The sequence below is a fragment of the Primulina eburnea genome, chromosome 8, assembly GCF_022965805.1.
Source record: "Primulina eburnea isolate SZY01 chromosome 8, ASM2296580v1, whole genome shotgun sequence".
Lineage (NCBI taxonomy): Eukaryota > Viridiplantae > Streptophyta > Magnoliopsida > Lamiales > Gesneriaceae > Primulina > Primulina eburnea.
In genome coordinates, this window is record NC_133108.1 from 12,208,300 (window position 1) to 12,230,789 (window position 22,490).

A 22,490-nucleotide genomic window follows, 5' to 3' on the forward strand; every position below is an offset into this window, starting at 1 on the left:
CGAGATGATAGAACTCGAAGAGGTTCGAGAGACACCCACAGTTGTAGAACCCACACCCGAGAAGCCAAGAGAGGAGATACAAGCTCCTAGAAGAACCGAGAGAGTCTCGAGACCACCTATGAGGTATGGTCTGCTTCTTGAAGAGGGCCATGATGAGCCTAACCTTGTGTGGGGACCCGGACGCTGATCTTTCTCATTACTCATTATTGGGATTTAATTATCAGTTCTGATAAACAGGGTCTAAAAATTTTTCTTTTTAATATGTAACTGCGGAAGGTAATGGAATCTAAACAATATACATTTCTGTATAAAAACTACAGTTCAGTAGAAAAGTACAATACTGTACAACCTAAGTCTAAGGTTCAATTACTAAATTCAAGTAATAAACCAAGCCTGCTACAAGTCCGTAATCACCATGCTAACTCGTCTTCTCTCATCGTCATCTCGACCCTGATCCAGCCCCACCTGTTGTCATGCACACATACAAAACAAGACAACAGCCGGATAACTCCGGTGAGAATAAATCCCAGTATAAAACATGCTAAGCATGTATATAAACAAACTAATTCATAAAACATGCCGTCATGTATAAACACAATATATTTCATAATCTATGAAATTAAGCATGCAACTCACATCAGATAAACATGCATATAAACAATCTAAATCATAAAACATGCTAGCACAACTGAAAGCAATAACGATGGGTCCCATGATCTAGGAGCCACATCCATATAAGCATGAAGTCCTAATCAAATCATGTCTAGACTTGACTCGATCTATAACTCTAGGGATCCCAGGTGAATAAGACGATCTATCACCTACTCTCCAATCGGGGTGACGGTACGTCTTATTCCTAGACTTCGGCCTGGTCTGTATCCGCATCTACAATAGGGGCGGTGATCTTCCCCTAAGCTGTGATATCGCCGAACGTCTAGAAGTCTGGATGATCTCGCAGACTTTCCTATCTTAATGCATGAATACAAAATCTGTAAGCAAGCATAATCATCTGAATATGATTTGCATACAAATTCTATAAGCAAATCGATCTATAACAAACATAATCATATCAAGATATGCAATAATCATATCACGATAAAGCATAAACAAGAATATGGTATGTGATTTATTGGGCAACTCAAGGATGATCTCGATTGAGTTGTTTCTTCCCGAATATCACATGAATTATACCTTTATCGTCCCCGTCTGAGGAAGACGAAGTCTTGAAGTCCAGTCTGTCCATATCCGATCTGAAATGACAAAATCAAATACACTGTATCACTGTGTAGCTCAATTCACAATCTGTTCTGATCAATACTCAATTCAGTATACAATCTGATCAATGTCTGAACAAGATACAATCTGAGTCGTATCAATAATATCCCGATATAATCTAAATCAAATCTGAATCTGATTAATCTGTTCCAGCATCGGAATATCTAACAAATACATCTTCAGCGATGCTCAAATACAAAACACAGACATACGATATTCTTTCTTTGATCTGACTTCACATATCTACTGAATAATCTATCCAGACATACAAGAATAATCATCTATTCATTCTTCAATCAAGAACAATACAAATCTAGTGTTTGATCTCAATCAATATCTTCTGAAAATCATAACAATTATATAAACAGTCTATTCTTCAATCTGTCTTCGATTATACAATGTCTACGGTAGCATAAACACCATATCTGAATCATATTCAATTCCAACAACATCGTATTTTCAAAATACTGCAAAACTTAATGAAACTTACGTCCTTGTGTAGCTCGTGTCACGAGGAACACAATACTGCGTTCGGATTTGAATTCTGATGCACGGATTCTTCGTAAATCAAATTCTAAATTCAAAAAGTGAAATTCTCTCTCCAAGCTCTCGATTTCCTCTGAAAATCTGAATACAACACGTTTGGACACATGTATATATACAACATGCAAGTTAAGCAACGTGTCACATCTTCCTTGCTGCACGCAAGACCGCGGGTGCGGTAGTGCAAGGAGCGCGGGTGCGGTGTCTTAACCGCGGGTGCGGTGTATGCAAGACCGCGGGTGCGGTCTTGCTTCGCCCAAAATCCCTACTCTACTGGACTTACACCGCGGGTGCGGTGTCTCCCAGACCGCGGGCGCAGTCCTGCATTTTCTAAAAATCCACATTTTTAATCCTTGTAACATCTCATAATCTTATCTGATTAATTCTACAAGTCTTGGGCATTACATTAATCTTGTCTGATCAATTCTACGACAATTCGTGGGCATTACATTTCTCCCCCTCTTAGATCTGAGTTCGTCCTCGAACTCTCCACAAGCAATCCAAATCTATTAGAAGAAATGAATAACAGAGTTTAACATCTAAACTCGTTTTACTAACATCATTCTGTGGTGTCTTTTTTTTTTTTTTTTTTTGATCAAGCTTTGATTCTAATCTGAACTCAGAATTCAAGAATTTATAATACCATAATCCTTTTTCAACTCGTTCTAACCGAATCAATCCCGCATTACTGGCTATACAACATCCGTATATGCCCATCTGCAATCTATAACAAAACAATATTATTTGTAGTTGTTATCCCATCTGTTTATCCCAATCTAGAACAATATCAATCTTCATCTTCTATTACCAATCGTCATCATCCGACATTGGTTTCTTAAATCTATCCATTCTGAACTATCTTGATAGCTACTGTCATACAGTCAATCATATCATGACAATAATCTATATCAACTAGCACTAACATCCAGTACCAAAGCTCTACCAATATTTGTCAATATCTGGTAATATACTCTGACTATCTGTCAATCTGTAATAAATCTGCACAAGAGAGCTTATGATATAATCTAGCACAAGTACAACTCCATCAAAATCACAATCTGATATCATCTAATTCTTGCATTTTCGTAATCTGACTATTTCTTTGACATTGATCTATGTCATCTGGTTCTGTTTGTACATAATCTGGTACAAACTGATAGATATAGATTGAATAATCTGTCAATCATAATCATATCATATCATAATTTAAAATGGCGGTAATTTCATTACGAAAGCCATAGAAATGTACTCCCATTTCTATTCAGAGATATACAAATTCTGTAATAAATCTTCTGATTTCTATCTTTTTGTCTTCTTCTGTTAGCAATTCAGACTTGTCAGTACAATTTCTGCCAACATTTCTGTACACATTCTGTTATAACTGATCTAATCTGTTTATATCACTACTGTCTGTTCGAATATCATACATTCTCAACTATCTGAATGAAAACTGAATCCATAACTGTTCGGTTCTGACGTTATCTGTGAATTCAGATTCGAACTATCCTGTATAAACAATCAGTTAATAACATAAAATAAAGAAGAAATACCTACCTGGTATTCGGCTCTGACTATCAATATCAAAATCTGTAAACAATTCTGAAACATCTGATATCATAAAATAATCAATCTGATACAACACAAAATCACATATCTGTTAATCTGACTGATGTTCTGTTCTGATTATTACAAACAAGTTCTGAACATTCTGATCACATGTCTGACTGTTTACACAGATTCCGAACAGAAAGAACCTACACAGATCTAGTGAGTTTAAGAAAACTCATAAAATAACAAAATCAGGCAATCTGTAAATTCTAGCTATCTGACCAATCCTCATACTGCCCAGATCAACTGCTATATCTTATCTGCAAATAACATATGCTCCCAACAATATAAGATATCGCAAATACTGATGTAGAACAATAACAATACTCAACAGATATATATCAATGAGAGAATAAATAATCAGAATAAGATAATCTGCAGATAATAAATTTCTGACATTTCTGACATTCCTGATCTTTCGGATATCGGTGTCTTTAACTGATCACAATCTCAACTGTATCAAAATCAATCTGTATACTAACTTCAGATATCGCATATTCTGAATACAATCTGTTTACAGCAATATTCTTATCTGAACAGTTTCTGTATACAATCATTACAGTTCTCAGAATATTCAATACAATCTTCAAATATTCTATTCAGTCAATCAGATGCTACATTTATATTAAAATCTCATAGATATAACAAGCATAGAATCATCAGAACATCTCTGCCTATATTGACACATGCCAAAGAGAAACACTAAATCATATGTAACTCCTGGTCGATATTCTTCCACTGATCTTTCAATTCTTTTAATTCGTTCTGTATCATTCTGTACACTCAATATCATTATGTACTGAATTCTAAAACAACTCGATTTCAATGAATATATTGAATACATAAGGATACCATCTGTTCCTTTCTGTAATAATCGAGTCATAAACAGTACAATAATCTAAGGAATTCTGGATCTAGAATCCTTACCGGAAAATCTCCGTTTATCAGCCAGATTTGATCTGACTCTTACCGTTTCTGGCACACATTCTACGATATTTCTGTACTTGTTTAGCATATACATGTCCATAATGCCATCAGAATCATATAACACAAGTACCTCACAATCTAGTTCAATCTCATTCTTATCTAATCGTAGTATATCATATATCACAAAAATTTCTGATATCAACATATTCCTCAACAACCAAAGAATCAATACTACAGTAAACACAGATCCAACAGATATAGTGTAATAGCCGAAACCGGTGTACGGTACGATTTAAGTTTCGTATGTTCATTTAAGTTATTTGATTAGAGGTTTAGAGTTGTGTTTATGGGCTATAGTATGTTTAGTATATTGTTCTTGAGGTGTTAGTTGTTGTTGGTTGTTCGTTTCAGAGTTCCGGATCGATTTTAGTTGCATTGGAGGTGATCTTGGCCGTGACCATAGTGCACCCGCGGTAGTGTAAGGAGTGCACCCGCGGTCGACTGTTCCAGTTTTTGTGTTGGAGGGCCGTAGCATCACCGCACCCGCGGTGATGCAGGGACCGCACCCGCGGTGTGTAGCGCACCCGCGGTGCTTGCAGTGCCGCACCCGCGGTGTCTGTGGTTCAGGAATTTTGTGGACTGCCGAAAGCTCAGCGCACCCGCGGCCTTTGTGTTGGCGCACCCGCGGTGATGAACAGTAGAGGTATGGTCGAGATTTATAGTACCTTTTTGATGGATTTGACTTCATTCTTTCCTCTTTTCATTTCGAAATCCTCTCATTTCTTAGGGTTTTCTTCATTTCTTTCACTTCCTATCTTCGATTCAAGCGTTTATTTGGCGTTTCGACTTGAGATCAACGTTCTCCGTGGTGCTAGGAAGCTTAGGTAAGTTTTTGGTGCGATTCTTTTAAGGTTTCGAGTTGAGAGTTGTGTTGGGTTTGTTATTCTTGTGGATTTATGGATTATTAGCTTGGTTTCTTGGATTTGGAGTTGATATTGGTGTTATATTTGGATTATTGTTGTAGGTGGTGATCAAGAACTAAGTTTGTGGTGTTCTTGTGGGTTGTAAGTGGAATTCCTCCCTTTTTGCTCACATGATGTTATATGTATTGTGTTTAAAAGGTTTTATGTGATATTCCCTTCCATTTGAACCATTGTATGTATTGATTCAATTGTTATATTTATTGGGGCATTTGTTGTCTCATATATATATATATTGAAAAAGGGAATACAAGAGAAATATAGAGTTTCAAAGTTCATGTTTAAATGTCAGAGTATTCAAATGTTTCCGGATTGATAAATACATAGTCAGAGATTGCATGTAATATTAGTTGATCAACGCCCATAGGCTTTTATCCCTCAGAGTTATCGGTATTTATATCGATTTGGGATACTAGCAATCCACAGACAGAGATACTATTGATATCAATCCCCATAGTAACGATAAATACCATCTCATTGCTATTGCTATTGATATGATATTCATGTTCAGAGTCTACAGTCCAGAGTTGATGGTATTTATGATTTCAAAGCTATGTTTTACAGATTTTATTGTTCATTGCTATGTAAGAGTTCCACTTGCTGAGATTTATTCTCATTTCAGTTATTTCATGTGATGCAGATCAGAGTGGTGGCCCGGGACGTTGACTGCGAGACGGGGGTCATATGCATACACCGATGGAAGGATGATTTTGATGGCATGATCATAGGAATGATGTTTTGTTTTTGTTATGTCATTTAAATGATCATGTATTTATTTTGGATGTAAATGTTTAAAGAAGTGTATTTTGAAACTCCTTCCATATTTAAAGTAAAATTTTTAATTTCCGCTGCGTATTTTTAATGTTACGAGGTAGAGGTGTCACATTTAGTGGTATCAGAGCACCCGTTCTTCGGACCAATGCATATGACTTCGTCTACTGTCAACTGTCCGGGTATGTTTTCTTGCATCTATCCATTGTTATATATATTGATATGTATCTTGTGAGCTATTGTAGAGTAGAGATGCCACCTAAGAGGAAAGCTGTAGAGGGTGAGGATAGTTCTTCCTCCCGAGTTGTCGACGAGTTCGGCAAGTTGCTTAAGGAGCAGGCCTAGGTTCATAGTGAGCAGATCCAGCAGTTGCTCCGATTGCAGGGAGCAGGTCAGGGTAGAGGGCAAGTGAGAGGTCAAGTTGCTCAGGCTGTTGGCACTGATGCCATATTTTCTGCGTTCAAGAGGATGGATCCACCAGAGTTTTAGGTAGCACCGATCCGTTAGTTGCGGTCGAGTGGGTCAAGGCTTTAGAGGCGATCTTCGATCATCTCAGTTATTCAGACAGAGACCGTATCAGCTGTGCTGTATTCATGTTGGTTAAAGCTGCTCGCATTTGGTGGAATGCGACCAAAGTTGGAGTTGATGTCTCTACTTTGAAGTGGTTTGAGTTTACCGATCTTTTCTATGACAAGTACTTCCCTGACGCACTTAGAGCGAGGAAGGTGACAGAGTTCTTGGAGCTTCGACAGGGGAGCTTGGATGTTGGCGAGTACATTCTGAAGTTCGAGGAGGGTTGCCTATTTGCTCCTTACATCGCATCCAATGACAGAGATAAAGGCGCTCATTTCATACGAGGCCTTAGAGCAGAGATTCAACGAGATATCAACATGTCCAAGGCTGTTACTTTCAAGGAGATCGTGTCCAAGGCATTGTTGGCTGAGCAGGACGAGAAGGACATTGCCCGGGAGAGGCAAGCGAGACATCAGGCTTTTACTCAGAGAGGCCAGGGTTCGAGTCAGAGGGGCAGAGATCGGTTCAAAGGGAAAGGCAAGGTGGACTCGAGTCCTAGACCACCGTCAGTTCCAGTTGCTTCATATGATCCAGAGAGACCTCTATGTCCTAAGTGTGGTAGATCTCATCGTGGAGAGTGCAGATTTGGCACTAATACTTGTTATCGTTGTGGCACGGCAGGCCACATTGCCAAAGATTGTCCTAAGGGAGCTAGCCAGGAGAAGGTGCAGGGTCGCATCTTTGCGATGACGAAGGAAGGTATCAATCATGATTCTTTTGTGATCTCTAGTTCTATTTTAATTTCAGGCAGGGTAGCTACTACTTTGATTGATACTGGTGCTACTCATTCTTTTATGTCTGAATTGTTTTTGAGATCTTTGGGTATAGTTCCTTCTGTTCTTCCCCTTCAGCTTAGTGTTGTTTTGCCTTCGGGAGATGTCTTGTGCCCGACATCGATTGTGTATGCATGCCCTGTTCGAATTGTCGAGCGTGAGGTCTTTGCTGATTTGATTGTCATCCCAATGGTTGCCTTTGATGTTATTCTTGGCATGGATTGGCTATCGACTTATCGTGCAGTGATTGATTGCGTTGCTAAGACGGTGACTTTTGCAGATGATAGCCAGAGGGGAGGTATGCTCGCCAGTGCAGGTACTTCGCTGGTCCTTCCTTTTATTTCATGTCTTGAGGCTGAGAGATTATTGTGTAGAGGTTGCGATGGGTTTCTTGCTTCTATTGTGGATGTGGATGGTATGGTTAAGTTGAATATTGATGATATTGATGTTGTGAGGGAGTTTGCCGATGTGTTTGAGGATGATGTTCCGGGTTTGCCGCCGGACAGAGATGTGGAGTTCGTTATTGATCTAGCTCCAGGTACGGTTCCTATTTCTAAGGCTCCGTACAGGATGGCCCCTACCGAGATGAAAGAGTTGAAGACGCAGTTGCAGGATCTTTTGGATAAGGGCTTTATTCGTCCGAGTTCTTCGCCTTGGGGAGCTCCGGTTCTATTTGTTAAGAAGAAGGATGGGTCGTTGCGGCTGTGTATCGACTACAGGGAGCTTAACAAAGTGACTGTCAAGAACAAGTATCCGTTGCCACGGATAGATGATCTGTTTGATCAGCTTCATGGTGCTACAGTATTTTCGAAGATTGATCTTCGGTCTGGCTATTATCAGTTGAAGGTTAGGGAGTCTGATATCCCTAAGACGGCGTTCAGGACCAGGTATGGTCATTATGAGTTTCTCGTGATGTCTTTTGGTCTGACCAATGCCCCTTCAGTTTTCATGGATCTGATGAACCGAGTGTTCAAGCCATATTTGGATAGTTTCGTCATTGTTTTCATCGATGATATCCTGATCTATTCCAAGACCAGAGAGCTTCATTCAGAGCATCTCAGAGTTGTGCTTCAGTTGTTGAGAGAGAGGAGGCTGTTTGCTAAGTTGAAGAAGTGTGAGTTTTGGTTGGATCAGATTTCTTTTCTAGGCCATGTCGTTTCGAAGGATGGTATTGCTGTTGATCCAGCGAAGATTGAGGCGATTCAGAAGTGGCCTATTCCTACTACTGTTTCAGAGGTTCGCAGTTTCCTTGGTTTGGCAGGTTACTATCGTCGTTTCATCTCAGATTTTTCCAAGATTCCCTGCCATTGTCCAATCTGACGAGGAAGACTGTGAAGTTCGAGTGGTCCATTGATTGCCAGAGTGCATTTCAGGAGTTGAAGGATAGATTGACGACAGCTCCTATTCTTTCATTGCCCAGTGGTTCAGAGGATTTTGTTGTCTTTACCGATGCGTCGAAGAAGGGTCTTGGTGCAGTGCTGATGCAGCGAGGCAAGGTCATTGTCTATGCTTCTCGTCAGTTGAAGGATTACGAGAGGAATTATCCGACGCATGATTTAGAGCTGGCAGCTGTGGTTTTCGCCCTGAAGATTTGGAGACATTACTTGTATGGCAAAAAGTGTGAGATCTTCCCAGACCACAAGAGTTTGAAGTACTTGTTTTCTCAGCGAGAGCTCAACATGCGACAGAGGAGGTGGTTAGAGCTTGTCAAAGATTATGATGTGACTATCAGTTACCACCCAGGGAAGGCGAATGTTGTGGCTGATGCGTTGAGTCGTAAGTCGAGTTCTTCCTTGAGTTCTTTGCTTCAGAGACTGTTGTTGATGGATTTGCAGAGAGAGGAGATTTCATTGGTGGTTCCGGGGACCATTGCTCGTCTTTCAGCGTTGGTCATTCGGGCTACATTGACGGCAGGATCCGTAGAGAGCAGACTGACGATGTCCAGTTGACAGAGTTTAGAGCTAGAGCAGAGGAGAGAGGGAATTCAGAGTTTGGGCTGAATGGAGATGGTTTGGTGATTTTCAGAGGCCGTATTTGTGTTCCTGTTGGCGATGATATTCGACGGGACATTCTGAGAGAGGCTCATACCGCACCATATTCGATTCATCCAGGCAGTACGAAGATGTATCAGGATCTTCGTCGACTCTATTGGTGGCCAGGTATGAAGAAAGATGTTGCTTTGTTCATTTCTCAGTGCCTTACTTGTCAGCAGGTGAAGATCGAGCATCAGAGACCTGCTGGGACATTGCTATCATTGCCGATTCCTCAGTGGAAGTGGGAGCATATTACGATGGATTTCGTGACTGGTCTTCCCAGAGTGCAGAAAGGATTCAATTCTATTTGGGTTATCGTTGATCGATTGACCAAGTCAGCGCACTTTCTTCCAGTCAAGACGACGTATTCCATGAATCAGTATGCCGAGGATTATATTGCAGAGATTTTTAGACTTCATGGTGTGCCTGTGTCGATTGTGTCTGATCGTGACCCCAGGTTTACTTCAGAGTTTTGGAAGAGTTTGCACAGAGCTATGGGTTCGCGGTTAGCGTTTAGTACAGCTTATCACCCTCAGAGCGACGGTCAGTCAGAGAGAGTCATTCAGATTCTTGAGGATATGCTCAGAGCTTGTACTATTGACTATCCAGGTAGCTGGAATTCTATGTTGCCTTTGGTTGAGTTCACTTATAATAATAGCTACCAGGCGACGATTGGCATGGCACCGTATGAGGCACTTTATGGTAGGAAGTGCAGGTCTCCCTTGTATTGGGATGAGGTTGGTGAGAGGAAGATGTTGGGACCAGAGTTGGTCCAACAGACTGCTGATGTTGTTGCTGTGATCCGAGAGAGGATGAAGACTGCGCAGTCCAGACAGAAGAGCTATGCAGATGTTCGTCGTAGACCTTTGCAGTTCGAGGTTGGCGACCACGTGTTTCTAAAGATAGCACCTCTCAAGGGTGTGATGAGGTTTGGTAAGAAGGGCAAGCTGAGTCCGAGGTTTATTGGTCCATTTGAGATATTGGACAGAGTTGGTGATCGAGCCTACAGATTAGCCCTACCACCAGATCTTGACAGAGTTCATAATGTGTTTCACGTATCGATGCTCAGGAAGTATATTGCGAATCCTTCCCATGTTCTTCACCATGAGCCATTGGACTTGACGCCAAATTTGACGTACCAAGAGATTCCGATTCAGATTCTGGATCGCACAGTCAGAGTATTGAGGAACAAAGAGATCGGCATAGTTAAAGTCCTTTGGAGGAATCATTTGATAGAAGAGGCTACGTGGGAACCAGAGGTAGAGATGAGAGAGAAGTATCCTGAGTTGTTCGAGCAGTGATGTCAATTTCGCGGACGAAATTCCTCTACGGAGGGGAGATTGTAATAGCCGAAACCGGTGTACGGTACGATTTAAGTTTCGTATGTTCATTTGAGTTATTTGATTAGAGGTTTAGAGTTGTGTTTATGGGCTATAGTATGTTTAGTATATTGTTCTTGAGGTGTTAGTTGTTGTTGGTTGTTCGTTTCAGAGTTCCGGATCGATTTTAGTTGCATTGGAGGTGATCTTGGCCGTGACCATAGTGCACCCGCGGTAGTGTAAGGAGTGCACCCGCGGTCGACTGTTCCAGTTTTTGTGTTGGAGGGCCGTAGCATCACCGCACCCGCGGTGATGCAGGGACCGCACCCGCGGTGTGTAGCGCACCCGCGGTGCTTGCAGTGCCGCACCCGCGGTGTCTGTGGTTCAGGAATTTTGTGGACTGCCGAAAGCTCAGCGCACCCGCGGCCTTTGTGTTGGCGCACCCGCGGTGATGAACAGTAGAGGTATGGTCGAGATTTATAGTACCTTTTTGATGGATTTGACTTCATTCTTTCCTCTTTTCATTTCGAAATCCTCTCATTTCTTAGGGTTTTCTTCATTTCTTTCACTTCCTATCTTCGATTCAAGCGTTTATTTGGCGTTTCGACTTGAGATCAACGTTCTCCGTGGTGCTAGGAAGCTTAGGTAAGTTTTTGGTGCGATTCTTTTAAGGTTTCGAGTTGAGAGTTGTGTTGGGTTTGTTATTCTTGTGGATTTATGGATTATTAGCTTGGTTTCTTGGATTTGGAGTTGATATTGGTGTTATATTTGGATTATTGTTGTAGGTGGTGATCAAGAACTAAGTTTGTGGTGTTCTTGTGGGTTGTAAGTGGAATTCCTCCCTTTTTGCTCACATGATGTTATATGTATTGTGTTTAAAAGGTTTTATGTGATATTCCCTTCCATTTGAACCATTGTATGTATTGATTCAATTGTTATATTTATTGGGGCATTTGTTGTCTCATATATATATATATTGAAAAAGGGAATACAAGAGAAATATAGAGTTTCAAAGTTCATGTTTAAATGTCAGAGAATTCAAATGTTTCTGGATTGATAAATACATAGTCAGAGATTGCATGCAATATTAGTTGATCAACGCCCATAGGCTTTTATCCCTCAGAGTTATCGGTATTTATATCGATTTGGGATACTAGCAATCCACAGACAGAGATACTATTGATATCAATCCCCATAGTAACGATAAATACCATCTCATTGCTATTGCTATTGATATGATATTCATGTTCAGAGTCTACAGTCCAGAGTTGATGGTATTTATGATTTCAAAGCTATGTTTTACAGATTTTATTGTTCATTGCTATGTAAGAGTTCCACTTGCTGAGATTTATTCTCATTTCAGTTATTTCATGTGATGCAGATCAGAGTGGTGGCCCGGGACGTTGACTGCGAGACAGGGGTCATATGCATACACCGATGGAAGGATGATTTTGATGGCATGATCATAGGAATGATGTTTTGTTTTTGTTATGTCATTTAAATGATCATGTATTTATTTTGGATGTAAATGTTTAAAGAAGTGTATTTTGAAACTCCTTCCATATTTAAAGTAAAATTTTTAATTTCCGCTGCGTATTTTTAATGTTACGGGGTAGAGGTGTCACATATAGCATATCTCCATGCTACTCAATCACAGATACTCATAAATAATGCATTAGTACATATCAATACCTATGCATATAATCATAAAAAAAATAGTACCTGTTGCGAATTCTGGGTCTGTTCTTTAGTCATTACCACCAATGACTCTGTGCTTTAAGATCTTCGAAAACCTTTCTGGGGACAGACTCTAGCAAAGTGTCCCGGCTGTCTACAACTACGGCAACTACCAGTCACTCCCTGGCATTGCTCTGTGGGATGTCTCCCCCCACAAGTCCTGCAATACACCCCAGCATAGCTCGGGCTGGAACCACTGGAACTAAAGGAACCACCTCCTAATTTCTTGAACGGTTTCCTTTGAGCTTTCAGCAAATCTTGCTTTCCACTCGTACTACCACGCTCAATTCGAAGAGGGGATTGCTGTGTCTGGGGTTGCTTTACACACAACCTCCCTAGCTGTCTAATTAGACTCGCTTCCGCTCTCTTTGCTCTACTCAAGATATCAGCAAAATGGTAAGGTCGCTGCAAATTCATCAATGCAACTACCTCTGAATTCAATCCTCTGATGAACTGATTCACTACAGCTTCATCATTCCCAGCTAAATGAGGAGCAAAATGCAATAAAGTAGAGAACTTTCCAGCATATTCATCAACATTCATTTGTCTTTGGTTCAAATTCTCAAATTCTGCTCTTTTGTCCTCCCGATAGGAAACTGAGAAAAATCTTTGATAGAATTCAGCTTTGAAGACTTCCCACGTGATTACAGTACCACGTTGTGCTAATACTCCTTTGATTGTAATCCACCAACTTCTGGCAGTTTCTCGTAACTGGTGGAGTACTAATCTGACTTTCTGTTCATCCGTGCAGTCGATTAGGTTCAACAATATTTCAATGTCATCTAACCAGTTCTAACAATCTTCAGATGTCTCGGTACCACTCAGAATCGGCGGCTGTAATAACTCAAATTCTTTCATCTTTTCTTCTAGCTGAGTTTCTGCTGCCTCTAACTGTTCCGACGAAGTACTACCCCTTTCTGGAAATCTCCGAGGCGGTATATCTGAATATCAAACAAATCAATACACAATCTGTATAATCTGTCTCAGCCCTCCTCTGATCATATACCTCTGATCCAGACTCGGTTCTGATTCAGTCTTAGTAATTACATGCTGTAATCAACTCAGATAACAAACAACATGTAATAGGGAAAGCAATAAATCATGCTAGCACTCATAATGTAAATCAACATTGTAATCAATCCCATGCTAGCACACACATGCAAGGAAAGAAATTCAATCTACCCCGCTCATTCTCTTCTATCTCAGTCTAAAAGAATCTATCAACTCTGACTATCTCAATCTAAAGGATCTATCGCTCTGATACCACCTGTTGTGGGGACCCGGACGCTGATCTTTCTCATTAATCATTATTCGGATTTAATTATCAGTTCTGATAAACAGGGTCTAAAAATTTTTCTTTTTAATATGTAACTGCGGAAGGTAATGGAATCTAAACGATATACATTTCTGTATAAAAACTATAGTTCAGTAGAAAAGTACAATACTGTACAACCTAAGTCTAAGGTTCAATTACTAAATTCAAGTAATAAACCAAGTCTGCTACAAGTCCGGAATCACCACGCTAACTCGTCTTCTCTCATCGTCATCTCGACCCTGATCCAGCCCCACCTGTTGTCATGCACACATACAAAACAAGACAACATCCGGATAACTCCGGTGAGAATAAATCCCAGTATAAAACATGGTAAGCATGTATATAAACAAACTAATTCATATAACATGCCGTCATGTATAAACACAATATATTTCATAATCTATGAAATTAAGCATGCAACTCACATCAGATAAACATGCATATAAACAATCTAAATCATAAAACATGCTAGCACAACTGAAAGCAATAACGATGGGTCCCATGATCTAGGAGCCACATCCATATAAGCATGAAGTCCTAATCAAATCATGTCTAGACTTGACTCGATCTATAACTCTAGGGATCCCGGGGTGAATAAGACGATCTATCACCTACTCTCCAATCGGGGTGACGGTACGTCTTATTCCTAGACTTCGGCCTGATCTGTATCCGCATCTACAATAGGGGCGGTGATCTTCCCCTAAGCTGTGATATCGCCGAACGTCTAGAAGTCTGGATGATCTCGCAGACTTTCCTATCTTAATGCATGAATACAAAATCTGTAAGCAAGCATAATCATCTGAATATGATTTGCATACAAGTTCTATAAGCAAATCGATCTATAACAAACATAATCATATCAAGATATGCAATAATCATATCACGATAAAGCATAAACAAGAATATAGTATGTGATTTATTGGGCAACTCAAGGATGATCTCGATTGAGTTGTTTCTTCCCGAATATCACATGAATTATACCTTTATCGTCCCCGTCTGAGGAAGACGAAGTCTTGAAGTCCAGTCTGTCCATATCCGATCTGAAATGACAAAATCAAATACAATGTATCACTGTTTAGCTCAATTCACAATCTGTTCTGATCAATACTCAATTCAGTATACAATCTGATCAATGTATGAACAAGATACAATCTGAGTTGTATCAATAATATCCCGATATAATCTAAATCACATCTGAATCTGATTAATCTGTTCCAGCATCGGAATATCTAACAAATACATCTTCAGCGATGCTGAAATACAAAACACAGACATACGATATTCTTTCTTTGATCTGACTTCACATATCTACTGAATAATCTATCCAGACATACAAGAATAATCATCTAATCATTCTTCAATCAAGAACAATACAAATCTAGTGTTTGATCTCAATCAATATCTTTTGAAAATCATAAAAATTATATAAACAGTCTATTCTTCAATCTGTCTTCGATTATACAATGTCTACGGTAGCATAAACACCATATCTGAATCATATTCAATTCCAACAACATTGTATTTTCAAAATACTGCAAAACGTAATGAAACTTACGTCCTTGTGTAGCTCGTGTCACGAGGAACACAATACTGCGTTCGGATTTGAATTCTGATGCACGGATTCTTCGTAAATCAAATTCTAAATTCAAAAAGTGAAATTCTCTCTCCAAGCTCTCGATTTCCTCTGAAAATCTGAATACAACACGTTTGGACACATGTATATATACAACATGCAAGTTAAGCAACGTGTCACATCTTCCTTGCTGCACGCAAGACCGCGGGTGCGGTAGTGCAAGGAGCGCGGGTGCGGTGTCTTAACCGCGGGTGCGGTGTATGCAAGACCGCGGGTGCGGTCTTGCTTCGCCCAAAATCCCTACCCTACTGGACTTACACCGCGGGTGCGGTGTCTCCCAGACCGCGGGCGCAGTCCTGCATTTTCTAAAACTCCACATTTTTAATCCTTGTAACATCTCATAATCTTATCTGATTAATTCTACAAGTCTTGGGCATTACATTAATCTTGTCTGATCAATTCTACGACAATTCGTGGGCATTACACCTTGGATGTGATCCAAGGACCTTCAAGGAAGCGTTATCTGATGCCGATTCATCCAAATGGCTTGAAGCAATGGAATCTGAGATGAATTCCATGCATTCGAACCAAGTGTGGAATCTCGTGGATCCACCTGAGGGAATTGTTCCCATAGGGTGTAAATGGATTTACAAGAGGAAACTTGGGGCGGATGGGAAGGTATTGACCTTCAAGGCGCGATTGGTAGCGAAAGGGTATACTCAAAGGCAAGGCGTTGACTATGAGGAAACCTTTTCTCCAGTTGCGATGTTCAAGTCCATTAGGATTTTGCTAGCCATAGCTGCATGGTATGACTATGAGATATGGCAGATGGATGTCAAGACTGCCTTCCTTAATGGGGATATTAAGGAAGAGATTTACATGTCTCAACCTGAAGGGTTTACATCTATCGGAAGTGAGCATATGGTATGCAAACTTCAAAGATCTATTTATGGTCTTAAGCAGGCATCTAGGAGTTGGAACCTCAGATTCGATAGTACAATCAAAGAGTTTGGTTTTACTAAGAATCCTGAGGAACCCTGTGTGTATAAGAAGGTCAGTGGGAGTGCTGTGACATTCCTTGTTCTTTATGTCGATGACATTCTACTCATTGGGAATGATGTAGGAATGATGCAATCAACTAAGATATGGTTAGCAAGTAAGTTCTCGATGCAGGACTTGGGTGAAGCATCTTTTGTATTGGGAATACAGATCTATAGAGATAGATCAAAAAGATTGCTTGGTCTCACCCAGTCCACATACATTGATACCATCGTGAAGCGGTTCTCGATGGATGAGTCCAAGAGAGGACATCTACCAATGTGTCATGGCGTGTCCCTATCCAAGTCTATGTCTCCCAAGACTGATGCAGAGATAGCGGCGATGACACGAATTCCGTATGCTCCGGCTATTGGTAGCATCATGTATGGGATGATATCTACACGTCCTGACCTGGCATTTGTACTAAGTGTAGTGAGTAGATATCAATCCAACCCTGGTCTTCCACACTGGAAAGCTGTGAAAGACATCCTCAAGTATTTGAGAAGGACCAATAAATTGTTCTTGGTCTATGGGGGTGGAGAACTGAAATTGGAAGGCTATACCGACTCTAGCTTCCAAAGCGATGTTGATGACTCGAAGTCAACCTCCGAATTCATATTCATGCTCAATGGTGGTGCTGTCTCTTGGAAGAGTTCCAAGCAAGACAGTACTGCGGATTCCACTACTGAGGCAGAATACATTGCTGCATCGGCTGCAGCAAAGGAGGCTGTTTGGATTAGGAATTTCGTCCAAGAGTTGGGCGTCATTCCTAATGGAGTTGCTCCTATCCCGGTGATGTGTGACAACACGGGAGCCATAGCTCAGGCGAAGGAGCCAAGGTCTCATCAGAAGTCCAAACATGTATTGAGAAAGTACCACATCCTCAGAGAGATCGTGGAAAGAGGAGATGTCACGATTGACAAAGTCGGCTCCGCAGATAATGTTGCTGATCCACTAACTAAGCCTTTACCAGGACCATCATTCGAGAAGCATCGCGAATCAATGGGTCTAAAGCATATGGGTAGTTGGCTCTAGTGCAAGTGGGAGATTGTTAGAGTAGGTGCACGTCAAGCCAAGTGTTGGCCGACTGTTCACGATGAAACTCTTTGTATAAACGATCTTTATTTTAATAATATTTGAATTTATTAATTTGGCGCATCTTTATCTTTATACCCATGCTAGTTGCATAGATAAAGTCCTTGAATATACATATAGTAGAAAAATATGAGATGCTCATATGATGAGTATCATGAAACTCATATTTGGAATACTGTATATTCTAAACGGTTCCTAGTCGATTCAGCCGCCACTAAGAAGGATAAAGGCCGCTCGAGTTAGAGACTAGTATCTGCGATGTGAGTACCATGTTTCATTGGTAGGGGACATTGTGATGTCCGAGCATGCAGATAGGTGCTCCTTGTAGAGTGCACTGAACAACCCTCTATGAAGGACTTTCCAAGTGGTTCTCACTTATCGAGTGGAAAGGTCCTAGTTTATTGTTGTACACCATTAGTCCTTGTGACCCGGGACAACATTGAGACTCTATGTGCTAGCGTTTCACTTTGACTTGTTTACCGACTCTTATGGGTCATCAGGTGGCAAGGTTGGGTGTTACGGCGAAACATATAGGAGTCGATGAATTGTAGCCGGGGATTCACCGCTTACCTACGGGTATGGATATCCTATGTGTTTTTCATGTATGTGTGGATTGAAATCTCTGATCAGAGTATGGTGGTAATTATGAAAGGGGTTTCATAGATTACACCATCGATGCAACCACAAAATGACACATAGTATCGATTCATTGACAACTCTCGATAAACCAATAGTTGTCGAATCGGTCGGGATATATGAGTTGAAGGGACCGTACTGTACGCTAACCATAATTGAATGGTTCTTGCAGGCACTATCATGTGATACCTAGGGAATCACGTAAGCGATGCTGCTAGGCGTTTAACGTGATTGGTTGGGTATTATCAGACTTGAGTTCTGACGTTCTTATTATCAAAGAGTTGATAAGTAAGAATGGAGCAATTGGGGTATGCTCGAATAAGGACATGTTTAGTCCGAATCACATAGAGATGTGAACCCACGGCTAGTTGTATCAATGAACCATTGAGGGCCACACAAGTACTAGCTTTGTAAATCACGATGAGAAGTAAAATAGTTCAATGTGTTGAACGGCTTATAAATGTGTTTATAAGCGTAAAGAAAAATAGAAGTATGACTTCTATGAGAGAAATATAAATTTTAATTTATGGAAGTGTTCCTAGATTAAAAATTTGGCCAAGTGACTAATGTTTTTGAAAATTGTGATTTTCACAAACATTATTATGGACTAAATTAAATTAATTCAAGTGTTGAATTAATTAAACACTAGTGGGCCTAGTAGAGTCCAAAATAATTAAATTAATTCAAGTGTTGGATTAATTAAATAACAATGGGCCTTGTAGAGCCCAATTGGAAATAATTATTTAACTAGTGGGCTTGAGTAAAATCAAGTAAAGTCTAATTGGGCTCAATGTGATTGAGACAATTAAAAGTCCATGGGCCTTGCAAAAGGTTGCAAGCCCACTAGGGTTTGCATGTTTGGGAGGTGAAGGGTCTTGAATACTTTTGATTAAAAATTGCATGGCTTGGGGATCAACTTTTCCAACACCCAAGACTAGACTTCACTCCTCATTCCTCACTCTACCTTGGCCGAAATTTTGAGTGTTTTCTCTCAAATATTTTCTCTCTTTTGTTCTTCATTTTTGTTGAAGAATAAAATACCTCTCTTTGATAAATCCTCAAATATTTCTAGTGCAATATTTGAGGGGGTTTACCTTACTAGTGGTGGGCTTGATTTTGGAGCAAAGGAGGAGGAGCTTGTAGATTTTTCTTCCTTAAGAAGAGCTTTGTTGTTCACAATAAAGTTGGTGCCAAACATCAACCTCAAGAGGTTGATAGGTAATATTTCTAACATCCTATGTATGGTGTTTATTTTGTAAATATTGCACATAAACCATGGTGGCCGAAAATATGTGCTAAAAATTAAAAATTTTTGACTTCCGTTGCGCTTCCGGCCACCGTAACCGGTCCGCTTTCATTCACAAGATTGTCAGATTCAGACCCGAGATGACAGACGAGTGGAAATTCTACGGGAAGGGTTCCAGATCTCGGATTCCCTTGATTTCGGCTTTGACTATGAATAGATTGTTGCAAAGAGGAGCAGATGGTTTCCTTGTTTATGCTGTAGATATGCAGAAGGCAAGCCCGACATTGACAGATATACCAGTAGTACGGGAGTTTGCCGATATTTTTCCAGATGAGATCCCAGGATTACCTCTGATGCGAGAGGTAGATTTTAGTATTGATCTGATTCCAGGTACCACTCCTATTTTGAGAGCCCCGTATAGGATGGCAACCATCGAACTGAAAGAATTGAAAGCACAGTTGGAAGATCTGTTAACCAAAGGATATATCAGACCTAGTGTATCTCCTTGGGGAGCACTAGTGCTGTTTGTGCGAAAGAAGGATGGTTCGATGCGATTATGTATAGATTACCGGCAACTGAATAAGGCAACGATAAAGAATAAATATCCTTTGCCTAGAATTGATGACTTATTTGATCAGTTGCAGGGATCTTCGGTTCATTCCAAGATTGATTTGCGATCCGGATATCATCAGCTCAGAGTTCGAGATGTAGACATACCAAAGACAGCATTTCGAACCAGGTATGGGCATTACGAATTTATTGTTATGCCATTTGGTTTAACAAATGCTCCAGCGGTATTCATGGGCTTGATGAATCAAATCTTTCAGCGGTATTTGGATGATTTTGTTATTGTCTTCATCGATGATATTTTGGTGTATTTGAAGAACAGAAATGAGCATGCAGAACATCTCAGAATTGTTTTGCAGACGTTGAGAAATGAGCGACTGTATGCTAAATTATCAAAGTGTGAGTTTTGGTTGAATCGAGTTGTCTTTTTGGGACACATTATATCTGGAGATGGTATTTCTGTAGATCCGAGTAAAGTGGAAGCTGTAATTAGTTGGCCGAGACCGGCTTCTGTGCCAGAAATACGCAGTTTCATGGGTCTAGCAGGATACTATAGAAGATTTATTCAAGATTTCTCCAGTATTGCAAAACCAATCACTCAGTTAACACAAAAGAATATGCCGTTTGTATGGTCTGAGGAGTGTGAGTCTAGTTTGTTAGAGCTGAAGAAGAGGCTGACCAGTGCTCCAGTGTTGACAATACCTTCAGGTACGGGTGATTTTGTTGTATATTGCGATGCCTCTCACAGAGGTTTGGGATGTGTTCTTATGCAGCGGGGTCATGTGATCGCATACGCCTCGAGACAACTGAAGCCAGATGAAGCTCGATACCCCATTCATGATCTCGAATTAGCGGCAATCGTTTTTGCATTAAAGATTTGGCGTCATTATCTTTATGGCGAGAAATTTGAGATCTATTCAGACCATAAGAGCTTGAAGTACTTGTTTTCTCAGTCGGAGTTAAACATGAGGCAGCGTAGATGGCTTGATTTATTGAAAGATTTTGATTGTGAGATCAAAACTATCCAGGAAAGTCAAACGCAGCAGCAGATGCCTTAAGTCGAAAGGTATGTTCTTTGTCCTTGTCGACGATAGGTGTTACAAAGTTGGTTGAAAATTGTTGTATGTCTGGATTAGAATTTGGTACAGATAGTAGGCCACTACGACTTGCCACTATTCATGTTGAACCTGATTTGATTTGGAGGATTAAAGAAGCAAAAAGAACGGATCAGAATGTGCAGAGATCAATTCAGATGGTCGGATCAGGGCATTTGTCAGAATATCAAGTACGTGATCAGGTATTGTATGTGAATAACCGTCTTGTTGTGCCAGATGTTTCAGATTTGAAACAACAGATCATGTCAGAAGCACACTGTAGTCGGTTCAGCATTCATCCTGGTGGCAGGAAGATGTACAATGACTTGAAGACACAGTTCTGGTGGAAACAGATGAAGTCGGATATTGCAGAATTTGTGTCTAAGTGCTTAAATTGCCAACAGGTGAAAGCTGAGAGAAAGAAGCATGGAGGTTTACTTCAGAGTTTAGCTATTCCTGAATGGAAATGGGACCACATTTCCATGGATTTCGTGACGAAGTTACCTCGATCATCTAGAGGCTGTGATGCAATTTGGGTCATTATTGACAGATTGACCAAATCTGCATGTTTCATTCCGTACAGAATGACATATAGGCATGATCAGATGGCGAAGATTTATGTAAGAGAGGTAGTCAGATTGCATGGGGTGCCGCAGTCTATCGTATCAGATCGTGATCCACGATTCACTTCTCACTTCTGGCACAGTTTGCATCAGGCTTTTGGTACGACATTACACCTAAGTACTGCGTATCATCCTCAGACAGACGGACAGTCAGAACGGACTATCCAGACATTAGAGGATATGTTGAGAGCCGTAGTGCTAGATTTTGGCACTAGTTGGCAAGATTCCCTACCTCTTTGCGAATTTTCTTACAATAACAGCTATCAGACGAGCATTGAGATGGCACCATTTGAAGCTTTATATGGTAAGAAGTGCAGATCTCCGCTATATTGGGATGACATCTCAGAGGTACCAGAACTTGGACCGGATATGATTCGTGACATGACTGAGAAGGTAAAAATCATTCAGAAGCGAATGAAGACCGCACATGATAGACAAGCGAAGTACGCCAATATCTGACGTAGACCGTTAGTATTTGAGGCAGGAGATAGAGTATTCTTAAAGATTTCTCCTTTCAGAGGCGTTGTAAGATTTGGAAAACACGGGAAACTATCTCCCCGATACATTGGTCCTTACGAGATTCTTGAGAAGATTGGCGATCGAGCTTACAGACTTGCTCTTCCTCCTTCTCTGTCCGGAATACATGACGTGTTTCATGTGTCAATGTTACGAAGATATATACCAGATGTTTCTCATGTCATTCAACCTGACGAAGCTGAACTTGATCAGACTTTGAGCTATGTAGAACAACCGATACAGATACT